The sequence below is a fragment of the Giraffa tippelskirchi genome, chromosome 2 (genome assembly GCF_054371585.1).
Source record: "Giraffa tippelskirchi isolate mGirTip1 chromosome 2, T2T-mGirTip1v1.2.pri, whole genome shotgun sequence".
In the NCBI taxonomy this organism is placed as follows: domain Eukaryota; kingdom Metazoa; phylum Chordata; class Mammalia; order Artiodactyla; family Giraffidae; genus Giraffa; species Giraffa tippelskirchi.
This window is the reverse complement of record NC_137276.1, coordinates 198,854,543-198,868,796: the sequence shown is the minus strand read 5'-3', so window position 1 is coordinate 198,868,796 and position 14,254 is coordinate 198,854,543. Positions and strand designations below refer to the sequence as shown.

The window sequence follows — 14,254 nt, the reverse complement described above, 5'->3', positions numbered from 1 at the left end:
AGTATACATGGAGTTCTTTATGGATGAAGAATTTGAAGGACTTTTTTTTCTTTTCCCTTTTTTTTTCTTTTAACATTATCCTCTCTATTAAACAAGGTTGATGAGATGACAGAAAATATTCGAATGAAGGCTGCAATCTGCTATAATGGAAGAAAGCTTTTCTCTTTGCCACCTTGACTGATATGGTTAATGTGTGCATCTATGACCTTGACAATTTTCTTTTCTTTTTTTTTTTTTTTTTGACCTTGACAATTTTCAACAAACGTACTTGAATAGAAGAGAACTATACTTCAGGCAAAATATCATAGCAATCAAAATCTTTGGTGGTTAAATTGACTAAAAATATTGGCCCATTATTCAATTTATTTCATTTCTGTTAGTAATAGCCATGGATGACAAAGAGATTACTGGGTGCTTTCACTGAAATGTATAAACAGAATTCAAGTTTAAAGACAGTAACCTACTACTGATTTTCTGAGGGACTTATAATTAAAATGATATTCCTTTATGTTGTTTATTCATTGTTTACTCATGGAATGGTAATAAACTACAGAGATGACATTTGAAAATACATAAGTGGAAAATTCTAAAAGATGGAGCAATTTGCACTCTGTCAGGCATACACATAGATCTGATATCCACGAAAATGGGTAAACTCTCACATTTAAAAATTTAAATAGCACTATTTGAACTTTTTCTTCTGTGAGCAGCTCTCAGGCAGATGAACATTCCTATAATTGAAATTATCATGCGTATTCTGACCCTAATTGGGTAAGTTTTATATTAGGTTCACACCAAGCAATCATGGAAGCAATTATGGGCACTTGTCCTGGGGCTGCCATAGCCCAGGTGCTGCTGCCTGATTGTCATTTGGTAATTACCTTGGTACTTCCCAACTACTCCTTAGTATCAGTTAAATGATGCAGCATACTTCAAGTGAAGTCTCCTTGGAAGTACAAGTAAATAATTATTTAGTTTTCTGCTTCATAAAGGTGAGGCCTGCTTCACCTGGAATGTGCATATGTATAATGAAAATTGTCTTCTGAGTAGAGCTGCACAGAAGTCAAATTGGAGATGAAATCTTTGCAATTAGCTACACAGTTCTTTTGAAATATAGAAAACACCTTAAATAATAGTGATGATAGAGGCATTGCCAACTTTAAGATTTTTTTTTCAAGTCTTTGAAATCTGGCTTTGCAGAACAGATTGTAAATCTCTGGCCCATTACACACCTGCAGAGATTTTGGTGTTTTATTTCTCTTGGGTGAAACTGCAGAAGCCCAAGCCATGTTAATCACTGTCAGAACCAGTTGTATAAAATGCAGTGAGCCAAGTGTTTTATAATAAATATGACAATACAGTCAGAATGTTGTTTTGTTAGGCTTGTTATTTGCTGTAATTTTTCATTTATAGTCTTTGAAATGAGAAAGTGCTAAAGCTTTGATCAGAAAAAAATTTAACCACAGGAGAGATGTCACCATACTGTATAAATAAGACTCTTTGTATCCTAATTAATTCAAATCAAAATAGATACACTAATTTAATAGCAGTATTTGATTTAAATGCCTTAAATTTGCCTTTTTTAAGGAAATTCATGTCAAATATTACTAAAACTTTTATCTGTCACTCTATGAATGACATATAATTAATAGAAGAATTAATATTTTCACTATATAATTTCATATATATGTATATTTTATTATCTTTCTTTTTATTTATACCTATATCTTAGACTTCTACTAAATAGTAGGAATAAAAATTGGGGCATATAAAGAATAATTTTAATCTTCTATCAATGTTCGTATTTAAAATAGACATTGAAGTAACTAGATTTAAAATTATTACAACTTAGTTATCTCATTGGCCATTACTTTTAATTAGCACCCTTACATGTATTTTTCACTGATTTCTCAAAGAAACATATTTTGTGACAAAGAAATTAAATGTATCATATCATAAATTGCTATGTCTAATTCTTTTACTTACGGCTGTGCTGGGTCTTTGTTGCTTTTTATATGGGCTTTGTCTAGTTGCAAGCAAGAGAGTTCCAGAAAAACATCTGTTTCTGCTTTATTGACTATGCCAAAGCCTTTGACTGTGTGGATCACAATAAACAGTGGAAAATTCTGAAAGAGATGAGAATATCAGACCATCAGACCTGTCTCTTGAGAAACCTGTATGCAGGTCAGGAAGCAACAGTTAGAATTGGACACGGAACAACAGACTGGTTCCAAATAGGGAAAGGAGTACATCAAGGCTGTATATTGTCACCCTGCTTATTTAACTTATATGCAGAGTACATCATGAGAAACGCTGGGCTGCAAGAAACACAAGCTGGAATCAAGATTGCCGGGAGAAATATCAATAACCTCAGATATGCGGATGACACCACCCTTATGGCAGAAAGTGAAGAAGAACTAAAGAGCCTCTTGATGAAGGTGAAAGAGGAGAGTGAAAAAGTTGGCTTAAAGCTCAACGTTCAGAAAACTAAGATCATGGCCTCTGGTCCCATCACTTTGTGGGAAATAGATGGGGAAACAGTGGAAACAGTGTCAGACTTTATTTTTTTGGGCTCCAGAATCACTGCAGATGGTGACTGCAGCCATGATATTAAAAGACGCTTACTCCTTGGAAGGAAGGTTATGGCCAATCTAGATAGCATATTTAAAAGCAGAGACATTACTTTGCCAACAAAAGTCCGTCTAGTCAAGGCTATGGTTTTTCCAGTGGTCATGTATGGATGTGAGAGTTGGATGGTGAAGAAAGCTGAGCACCGCAGAATTGATGTTTTTGAGCTGTGGTGTTGGAGAAGACTCTTGAGAGTCCCTTGGACTGCAAGGAGATCCAATCAATCCATCCTAAAGGAGATCAATCCTGGGTGTTCATTGGAAGTTCTGATGTTGAAGCTGAAACTCCAATACTTTGGCCACCTCATGTGAACGGTTGACTCATTGGAAAAGACCCTAATGCTACATAGGATTGGGGGCGGGAGGAGAAGGGGACTATAGAGGATGAGATGGTTGGATGGCATCACCGACTCGATGGACATGGGTTTGGGTAGACTCCGGGAGTTGGTGATGGACAGAGAGGCCTGGCGTGCTGCAACTCATGGAGTCACAAAGTGTCGGACACAACTAAGCGACTGAACTGAACTGAACTGAACTGTCTAGTTGCAGAGAGTGGTGGCTACTCTCGAGTAACAGTGCGTGGCTTTCTCATTGCGGTGGTGTTGCTTGTTGAGGATTACAGGCTTTCCACAAGGGCATGAGTAATTGCAACTCCTGGGCTCTATAGCACAGGCTACACAGTTGTGGTGCATGGGCTTAGTAGTGGCGCATGTGGCATGTGGGAAACTCTTGATTCAGGGATCGAGCCCGTCCCCTGCATTGGCACATGGATTCTTTACCACTGAACCACCAGGGAAACCCTCCATTTCTTGATGGATGTTTTGATATGTAATATCCAAGTTAAGTAACATCCACATATTTCATATCTTGTACCTTCTGATTATATCATTTTAATGACATCATTAATTTTTGAGGAAGACTATCCTTCTTATTAAATAACCAATTACAGAAAAGTAGGGTATTTTTCACTTACTTTCAGTCAATATTTGTTTGTTACTAACCAACTAATAAGGAAAATGTATTATGTTATTATTTCAGTTTCATAAATATTTATTTTTTACCTATCTGACACTAAAGTAATATGCAGAAGCGATACACAAGAAATAGAATATACTCTCTTGAGCTTTTTTATTTAGAAATACAATAACACCAAGGTTTAGTAAATAAATCACCCTTTCCATGTGTTTCCACAGTGTTAAAACTATTTTGCCATTGTCTGTAAGCTACTTGAAGACAAATGAAGATCATAAACTCCTTGGGAAGTGACCCTATTTGTTCACCATTATATCGTTAGCTCCCAGGGTAGTGTCTGGCAGTAATACAGGATCAAATAATATTTCTTTCACTGAGTGGGTTGACTAAATGCTTAAATGTTATAAGAATTCAGTTCAGTTCAATTCAATCGCTCAGTCATGTCCAACTCTTTGCGACCCCATGAACTGCAGCACGCCAGGCCTCCCTGTCTATCACCAACTCCCGGAGTCCACCCAAACCCATGTCCATTGAATCGGTGATGCCATCCAGCCATCTCATCCCCTGTCGTCCCCTTCTCCTCCTGCCCTCAATCTTTCCCAGCATCAGGGTCTTTTCAAATGAGTCATCTCTTCACATCAGGTGGCCAAAGTATTGGAGTTTCAGCTTCAACATCAGTCCTTTCAATGAACACCCAGGACTGATCTCCTTTAGGATGGATATAATTTAGGTATATATATTTTCAAGGTGAAGAAGTTTAAGTTCAGAGATACTATGTGTTGAATCAAATTGATGCTACCAGTTAGACACAGATGGTATAGGAAGCTTCATCTAATAGATGTCAGTTCAAGATCTTTCCACTATCCAACTTCAGTTTTTCTTCCTATCTCTATTCTCTTCTTTCCCAATAAAAACCTTTCACTCTCTTCCCAATAAGGTAGTGAAAGAAGGTTATTTTATGTATTTTTTTATGTAAGCTGAAAATAAAAACTAAGAAAGAAACAGATATTAAATTGAGATCAATTCAGATGTCTTGTCTAATAACTAGTGTAAGTACAATATGTTCTCTTTTCTCAATTATGTAAATAATTTTTTATTTCTGAAAATTATAAAAGACTTAGTTCCTAATTCCTTTTCCAGATAACTTAGCCTATTAACCCCTCCCACTAATACTTTATTATCATATCCCCTAGGCAATTATATGATATTCATATAACACATTACAGTATATTTGCACCAGTGAATACACTTATGATTATTCTCTTATTATTTTGTATGTTTCAATAACCACATTTGAAGTTATCCAAGTAGATCATGATAACTAATAGTCACTGTGTGATCAGTTTTTATCCTAAGCCTTTCATTTGCATATGTAATAATTCTTACAGGGACTATATGAAATAGGTACTATTATTAACCCATTTTACAGGTAATAAAAATAATGCTAAAAAAAACCCAAACAAACACCCTAACCCTTGGACTGTAGATTATTTACACTAGGTTGTTTTGTGGTTTAGGTACACTTTTAAAGGACATGCTCTGGTTTGTTATACATGTCTCCTAAATTTCATGCATGTTACCTAACAGCACTTGAGTTTAACATAACATCATTAATTATACCCCAACAGCATTTAACAACTGAAGTAATAGTATAACAGCAGGGACATAATATAAGATTTTTTTGTAAAATTAGTAGCATAGTTAACTAATCAGTTGATTAATCTAACTACTTGAACCATCACCTTATCAGTCATGTTGGAAAAGTAGCAGAGGAGAAAAAAAAAGTAAAACATATTAGAAATATAATATAAAAAAGGAAAACTTTAAAAGGAAAATGAAACCATTGAACATAAGAGAAGTCTTTCAAAGAACAAGGGATTTAATATTGTTGTGTAAGAAGTAAGTTATCACATAAACTTTATAGGCGTATGTATCTGAAAAAAAAATAAGATATGCATGATGTCTTATTCTCTGTTTTGAACTTGCTAGTATTTTTGTAGTTTAATGATATAACATCCTGGTATGCTTTTAAGGGATAATATTGTTTAGCTATCTCTATATTAAATATCAAAATTACCATGCATGTTGTTTAAACTTTGTAAGCAATGTTATTAAATTAATTCAATATGAATATTTTGCCTTGAAGTGAGAAAACTAGAATTTTAATATAATATTTGAATTTAAAATATAATGCCACAAACATAAATTTTTCAATGAACTAGAAGAAAAGTTTGGTATTTTGATGTCACAGAATTTGGAATATTTATTGCTACTGAAAACCCCTTTCAGCAAATAAATAATAAATAACTTCACAACATTAAAGCATTGATTTTTATTGTAGTCACCGGATCTTTTTATGGAAAATGCTTCCTACACATCTGACTCTGTCCCAGCTTTCATTTAATTTGCTCTTGCTTCTGTTGTCTCCCTCTCCTAGAATAATAGCTTATAATAATGAACATGATATTTGGTTAATGAAGAATGCATTGCATATTCAGAGATCTACATATTTATGTGACCTTTTGTTCATAAATGCTAATATTTATTGCTTCTTTGTTGAGATTTTTATTTTCTGTTTTGTGACAAACAAAAGTATGATTAGTGAAGCTGTAAAGTTCTCATGGTAGCTGCCTGTGTTCCCAAGATAGCAGCATTAGTGTCTACAGAAGCAGTTAAAGCTGTTTATCATTAGTGACAGGGGCTGGGAAGGTCCTTCTGTGGCTTTTATCTTTCACCTTACCAACAGAAGTGATGAGCTTTCTGATTTAAATTCATAGGTGATAGTTCAGGATTTACATGCACTTCACATGGACAAGCACATAGGAAAACCTATCCTGCTGATGGAGACTAATTAAAATCATTCTAACACTCTAATACTGGATATCCTTATGAAAACTATTACTTTATCCATATTTAATGCCAAAGTAGCCTTATGAGGACATGAAATGGAATAGAGCTCATGGAGAAATTATCCCATTCATGCCTTAAACAAGGTTAATTGCATTATGAATGACTTTTTCAGGTGTATGAAAAGTAATGAACAAAAGGCACATTCTTAATATGAATGTAAGTTTTTAAAATTTAATTTTTTAGTAGTTAGGAATTTTGAAACAAAGCAAAGGAATTCCAATGATATGACTCACTTGAGTAATACCAATCACTTTTTTCTATATAAGTATTTTCCAAAGTGTGGTTCGAGAAAGAGATGCCAGGTACCACCAGAAAACTAAATTTTGAGGTCAGATATATTTGGGTATTTGAGTAAAAGTTTAAGCAGCTTTTAACATTATGAGAATATTCTGTATTTAAGAGAGTAATGATACTGTGATTGTCCAAAAGTATAACTTGATATCTAGCATTTTATAAATTTTTCAGGAGTCATTTTGTGTAGCTGGTTTCCCATGGAATGATAATAAGAATGTTCTATCATTGTTGCTAACACAATATAGTGTTTTGAATAAATCTCCATTCCTACCACTCCTTCTAATTTGAATGGTTTCCTCTTGCCGGAAAAGTAAAAGCTAAATTCCTTACTGGAAAAAATAGGAAGGTGCCTGGCCCAGCTCTGTCGTGGTCCTTCACCTTATAGCACATCTGTCAGTCTGCTCTTTGCTTCACTCATGCTGGTGTTTTCTTCCTTTAAACATGTCAAGTTGTTTGGCACTTCAATATCTTTCTAACTTTTTTCCCTCCTGGCAGGAGGCTCTCTTTTGAACCTCAGTGTCAATTTTCTCTCTTCAGAGTAATCTTCCTTCTCTTGTCTTTTCTAAGGTCTACTGTTCCTACTTTTACCTCTCTTGGCACCCTGGGTAGTGCTTCCCACTTTCTAAAATTAGCTTATGTGTAACAATTAGCTGTGTAAGGACAAGCTATATTTATCTGGTTCATCACCAGATGCCCAGCACCTGATGGCACCTGCCACCAAGTAGGTATTTTGAACATATCTTTGAATGAATACTCATGATTCTCTCATAAAAACTAAGAAAAATTGGCTAAGAGGAGAGACTTTTTTTTTCTTTTTCATTCTTCCCTAAAAGGTAACAACTCAACAAAAGAGAAACAAGATAAACAGAGCAAGTTACTTTCAGGAAATAAGTGATATTGACTAATTAAAAGCAACCATCAATGTAATATAATATTAAATATGATAAAGTTGTATTTGGAAGCTTTTACTAATGAAGATAATAAAATATAGTGAAGAAAAATGATTAAAAATATAGTACTAAGAATCAAGCAGCATGGCTTTGTTACATTTGCAATAATAGTAATATTTATTTTATTGATAATGATAATAACCTAATCAAGTGACTTCAAAATTCAAAACTGACCCAAAAACTTAATGCTGTTATTTATTTACAACTTCATGAAGATTGCTTGAATGTTTCTAACAAGGAAACACTGTTATCTAAATATATGAAAAAACTTGTCATACCAGATAGCTTTACATTCTTCTAGAACTTATTTTTGAAGTAATATAACCCTTTAAACGTAATTCTATTTGTTTTAAACTGTAGGTTTAAGATTAAGGTAAAAATAAATGTTTATATTTTCTTAACTAACTGAAGAAAAAGAACTTTGAAAATAAAGGTCAGCTGTTTTATTTTCCTTTGGGAATTGATCTCAGTTTACTCTGTGATGTGTTTCTAGGCTTGAGAAATTTAGATGGGGAGGCAAACTCTTTGACTTTCATGTTCAATTCTGAAAACATTTCATTTTAATGCAATTTTGCTCTTGCTTTAATGATATCAGCTGTATAATCTCATTTCTTTTTTTCAAGAGAAAAGCATCAGAGTAAAGGGAATAGCTTTTAGTAATAACAAGACACTCCACAAATCAATATTATACCCTTCAAAGGAATCTGGATTCACAGGATCAAGAAATTGTGACCCACAAGATTGTTTTCTTTTTTCATCAACAAAAATACATTTTATTCAACTTGTTATGTTTTTGGTGCTCCATCAAATTCATTTTATACTCCTGGCAACTGTTACACTATAAAGACTAAAATAGTGTCTTTTATTCTATAACTGGAGTTGATGCCACATTCAGCTTTCATTCTTTCCTGTGACCCGTCTTATTCTCTGACATCTTTTGAAAAATGCACATCCTATGCTAGAGAGCTTTGAAAACATTCCTGTTTTTCAATCTGTTTGTAGAAGACAGCAGCAGCTGAATGGATGAGTAGTTCTGGAAAATATGATGCTTGATGAAAAGCCGATTGCTGAGTCCCATTTCAAAGAGTAGAGTTTAGATATCTTCTCCATCTGCCTGCTGATGAAGGAGATGCAGGAGACACTGGTCCAATCCCCGGGTCAGAAAGAATTCTTGCCTGGAAAATGCCAGGAGCAGAGGAGCCTGGTGGGCTACAGTCCATGCGGTCGCAAAGAGTCAGACATGACTGAGCAATCATACCTATTAAATAAATCACCTTGCTTATTCTTCCCTTGTGGCTCAGATGGTAAATAGTCTACCTGCAGTGCAGGAGACCAAGGTTTGATCCATGAGTCAGGAAGATCCCCTAGAAAAGGAAATGGCAACCCACTCCAGTATTCTTGCCTGGAAAATCCCATGGATGGAGTAGCCTGGTGGGCTACAGTTCATGGGGTTGCAAAGATTCAGACACGACTGAGCGACTTCACTTTATTATATGCACATTAATATGGATCATAACATTAGATCTATATAATAAGAATATAGATGTGCATTGATATTGTTATAATATATAGATAATAATATAAACAGTTAATAACATTTAATTAGGCATGCTATTATGGTATGCAATCAATAAAATATAAATATTAATTGAAACTATCACTGGTATTAAATTTTCAAGAGTATAAAGCTTCTTCTGACCACTATGAAAAGTAAGAAGTCAGAGAAATGAGCAGGTGATCCTAGATCAAAGATTTAGAATTACCACACCTTTTCAAGATAATGTTAAAATGTCATGTAAAAGATAATCAGTTCAGTTCAGTTGCTGAATCGTGTCCCACTCTTTGCGACCCCAGGGACCACAGCATGCCAGATAATCATAAGATTTTAAAAATAGATATAAAACATAAATATGATATCTTTGCTTTACAATCAATGTAAATGTCATTTACATTATGTGAACCAGAAAAAGAATATCCATTATTTAAGCAGTTTTAGGGGATAAAAGTTATTTTGCGTATACATTATATACAGCTATTTTAAGGGTTATATTTAATGTGGAATCTAACTTTAAATTATTTAAAATGTTAATTGCAATTAAGTATTGTAAACTCAAAAATATGCTCAGGAAAATATCAATGTGTCTCTTACTTTTCTTCCCTCTAGTGTTTATAAATGAGTACAAGCATATTCATCCAAATAACTACATGACAAATATCCAGTTAAACCTTAATACATTTGTATTTTAATATCAAATAAGTGTGGATATTTGTAAATCATTGCTTTTATTAACTCTGGATAGTCTACAATTCACACATTCTTCTTATTCAGATAATCAATTATTTTTCTCTGAAAACAGATACTAAGAACAGAGCAAAATCATAAAAAAGCTATAAAAAAGTGTAACATAGATATCATCCTAATTAATTAAAGGAAGTTAAAATAGCTCATATGAATCTCATACAATAACTGCCCAACTAATACTTTTATGTAATAATGTAATCCTGGGGTTTCCCTGGTGGCTCAGCAGTAAAGAATCTGCCTGCAATGCAGGAGACATGGGTTTGATCCCTTGGTTGGGAAGATCCCCTGGAGAAGCAAATGGCAACCCACTTCAGTATTCTTGTCTTGGAAATTCCATGGACAGAGGAGCCTGGTGGGTTGCAGCCCAGGGGGTCATAAGAGCTGAACACGATTTACCGATTTACCGACTACACAGCAACAACAATAATATAATCCTAAAAGGAGAAGGCAAAAATAAGAGTTTCTAACATCAAACATTATTTTAGAAACTGAAGTCAAAATGAAAATCATTTTAGTTAATGAAATCATTAACTAAATTAAGAGCTAGTATTTACTAGTAAATATTTATGTTACTAAATACTGACGCCCAAATATTTTCCTTTTCTAAACATAGAACTTGTATGTGTATTTATTCATGTATAACATGTATAAAGGAGTAATACAAAACATGCAAAACAAATATGGTTGATTGAAACATTTCTGAATGACACATTCTGCTTGTTTGGGAATGCAAATAATGGTACTGTGAGCAATTACCAACTTTGTTTTCAAGTTTTCTGATGATTAAGCATTACATGTGGTTGATTAAAACCATGCTTCAGATTGTACTGGATCTGTGAGATTTTGGCTTTTGATTTCTTGGGAACTGAAACTGAGGGTAGAAAGATCAAACCAATAGGTCTGAATTGTATATACAATAGTTTCAAGTATAAAGTGTTTGGTAATTTATTTTAGATACTAAAATACATTTTAGAAATGAAAATTATATGCACTCATTCTTTTTCATTAAAACAAACATAGCATTTTCCCAAAAGTCAGCTTGCAATGAGATATGGTTTTAGTGATGAAGTATTTTTGAGAGTGTACACTTTGTCCAACCAAGTAAAATTTTGATTCCAACAGTTTCAGATTGCCACAGGACCTTGTAGTGGCCTGAGATGCAGGATGAATCAGCATACAAAGGCTGATTCTGCAGGGAATGCCATGCCCTTGGCCTTCTGATCTTCATTGCTCTTTCAAAATGCTGATATCTTGGAAAGACTCAGAAAACAATTGCCTGGATCTCAGAAAATCAGACCACAGAAAGAGTGCTGGAGGATTGGAGAAAATAAGGCCTTCTTGGCCTTTTTTATCAGCTGTGGAAATGAGTTTGGGCCCCCGTAAGGTGATTAAGGCAGAAAAGAACTTCATAGGTGTGGATTTTGCTGCAGACATCATACTCTCACTGGAATCAGCAGGAAACTACTGCCATGCATTTAGTTAAACTTACCAAACCCGTTGTTTCATGGCTATCCTAAAAATCAAGTATGATCAATTAAAAATAATAAGTCATTCCTGAAACATTGCAGTGAGGTTCTCTAACAATGATTGTCTAAAATTTAAAATCCTCTAATTACACTGGAGATTTACTATATGATAATTCCTTTTTTTCTGAAATAAAAATGAAAAAAGCTAAAATAATAGCAACAGCACAAATAAAAACATAGTAAATTATATTCAAAATGAGCTAAGATCATTCTAGGCTACTGGTGACATTAGCCTGTAGAGAAGTGATTATATGGTTTATAGGGTAATCTGTACTTAAAAGAGAACTCTTGAGTGTAAACAACAAGCATAAGGATAGTCCTGAGGTCACAAAAGTCAATAAGCAGTAGATAGACCTCCTTACCTTTATTCTGCTTCCTGACTCACGGTTATTGCATATTTACCTGGTATATTTTCAGGTCAATTTAGTCGCTCAGTCATGTCCAACTCTTTGTGACCCCATGGACTGCAGCACACCAGCTGCCCTGTCCATCACCAGCTTCAAGAGCTTGCTCAAACTCATGCCCACTGAGTTGGATGCCATCCAACTCTTGTCCCCTTCTCCTCCTGCCTTCAATATTTCCCAGCACCAAGAACTTTTCCATTGAGTCAGTTCTTTGCATCAGGTGGCCAAAGTATTGAACTTCAGCTTCAGCATCAGTCCTTGCAATGAATATTCAGGACTGATTTCCTTTAGGTAAAATTTTTTCCTTGCAGTTCAAGGGAATCTCAAGAGTCTTCTCCAGCACCACAGTTCAAAAACATCAATTCTTCGGCACTCAGCTTTCTTTATGGTTCAACTCTCACATCCATGCATCACTACTGGAAAAACCATAGCTTTGACTGGATAGACATTTGTCGGCAAAGTAATGTCTCTGTTTTTTAATATGCTGCCTAGGTTGGTCATAGTTTTCCTTCCAAGGAGCAAGCACCTTTTAATTTCATGGCTGCAGTCATGTCTGCAGTGATTTTGGAGCCCAAGAAAATAAAGTCTGTCACTGTTTCCATTGTTTCCCCATCTATTTACCATATAATGATGGGACCGAATACCTTGATCTCAGTTTTTTTATGTTGAGTTTTAAGCCGGCTTTTTCACTCTCCTCTCTCACTTTCATGCACTGGAGAAGGAAATGGCAACCCACTCCAGTATTCTTGCCTGGAGAATCCCAGGGACGGCGGAGCCTGGTGGGCTGCCGTCTATGGGGTCGCACAGAGTTGGACACGACTGAAGCGACTTAGCAGCAGCAGTAGCAGCTCTCACTTTCATCAAGAGGCTCTTTAGTTCCTCTTAGTGGTATGTTTCGGAGAAGGCAATGTCACCCCACTCCAGTACTCTTGCCTGGAAAATCCCATGGACGGAGGAGCCTGGTAGGCTACAGTCCATGGGGTCGCTAAGAGTCGGACACGACTGAGCGACTTCACTTTCACTTTCCCTTTCATGCACCGGAGAAGGAAATGGCAACCCGCTCCAGTATTCTTGCCTGGAGAATCCCAGGGACGGCGGAGCCTGGTGGGCTGCCGTCTATGGGGTCGCACAGAGTTGGACACGACTGAAGCGACTTAGCAGCAGCAGCAGCAGTGGTATGTTTTATCCACCACCGGACTTTAAGTCAGTAATTGAGTAATAACCAAACTATTACATTTCCCCATGCTTCTCTTCATTGATGTTCATTCTTCCTGAGATTAACCACTCTTTTATTTTTTTTTACATTTCTTCCTTTTTATTATAAATATGTTTAAGCTTTTTTTAATCTTTAATTTTATGTAAATGATTCTAAATGTATTCTTCTCTTTTCCTCTATCAATATTTCATTTTCATGACTTTTCCTTTCGTTTATTCACTAATTGATTATTCACTGCAATATAGTATTATGCTTAATGAATATAACTTACCACAATTTATCCTTCCTTCTCTGTTGAATATTTAAGTTTTTTCCAGTTGTGTTTTCTTTTAAAAACTGTGCTTATCTGAAAAGTCTTATAAATGAAGTACTTGATTTCCAGTAACGATATTGCTAGATTAAATAATAGGCAAATATTCAAATTTAGAGGACAAGATCAAACCATTTTTCAAGAAACTAATACTAGTTTAAATACAGCAACTATGTTCTATTGGATGTGGCTTTTCTTTTTGTATTCTAGCCTCTGATATATACACATTTTCAACTTCGATGTAGTGGAATTTATTGATCATTTCCTTCAGGTGCATAGAAATAGTTTCCTGTATTCGCTGATAAAAGCTTCATTTATTTGTAACCATGCTGGCCAAGGCAGAAAAAAACAAACAAATTCAAAACAATATGATGAATTTTCCAAAACAAAAGAAATATCTGTTGTTTGTGGGTATATGGAGCAGGGAGATCGAGACTGTATAGATTAACTGACAGCAGGATAAAGAATCTCAGACATGCCCCATTTGTTCATGTTTAGAGGTGCATGTCCTATGGCTTTACACAAATAAATAAAACTTAATCATGGATATATTTTGGTAAATATCTTGTTCATCCTTGTTTTAAGAGGTTGGGCTATGATGTAGTAAAATCTATCAAATGGATAACAGCACAGGAAAAAATTGATTTTTTGGCAGGTTCAACATTGTTAAGAGCCATTTATTTGAGAGATTCACCCCCTACCCCGGTTTTTTTTTCCAGCAGAGAGTGAATGTGGTTTTTCTT

General features: G+C 34.9%; 1 protein-coding gene across 1 annotated transcript in view; it reads left to right on the top strand.

The window, feature by feature from the left end:
• Window positions 1-14,254, top strand: part of CADM2 (cell adhesion molecule 2) — a 1,189,836-nt gene that overhangs the window by 425,632 nt on the left and 749,950 nt on the right. The window lies entirely within an intron of this gene.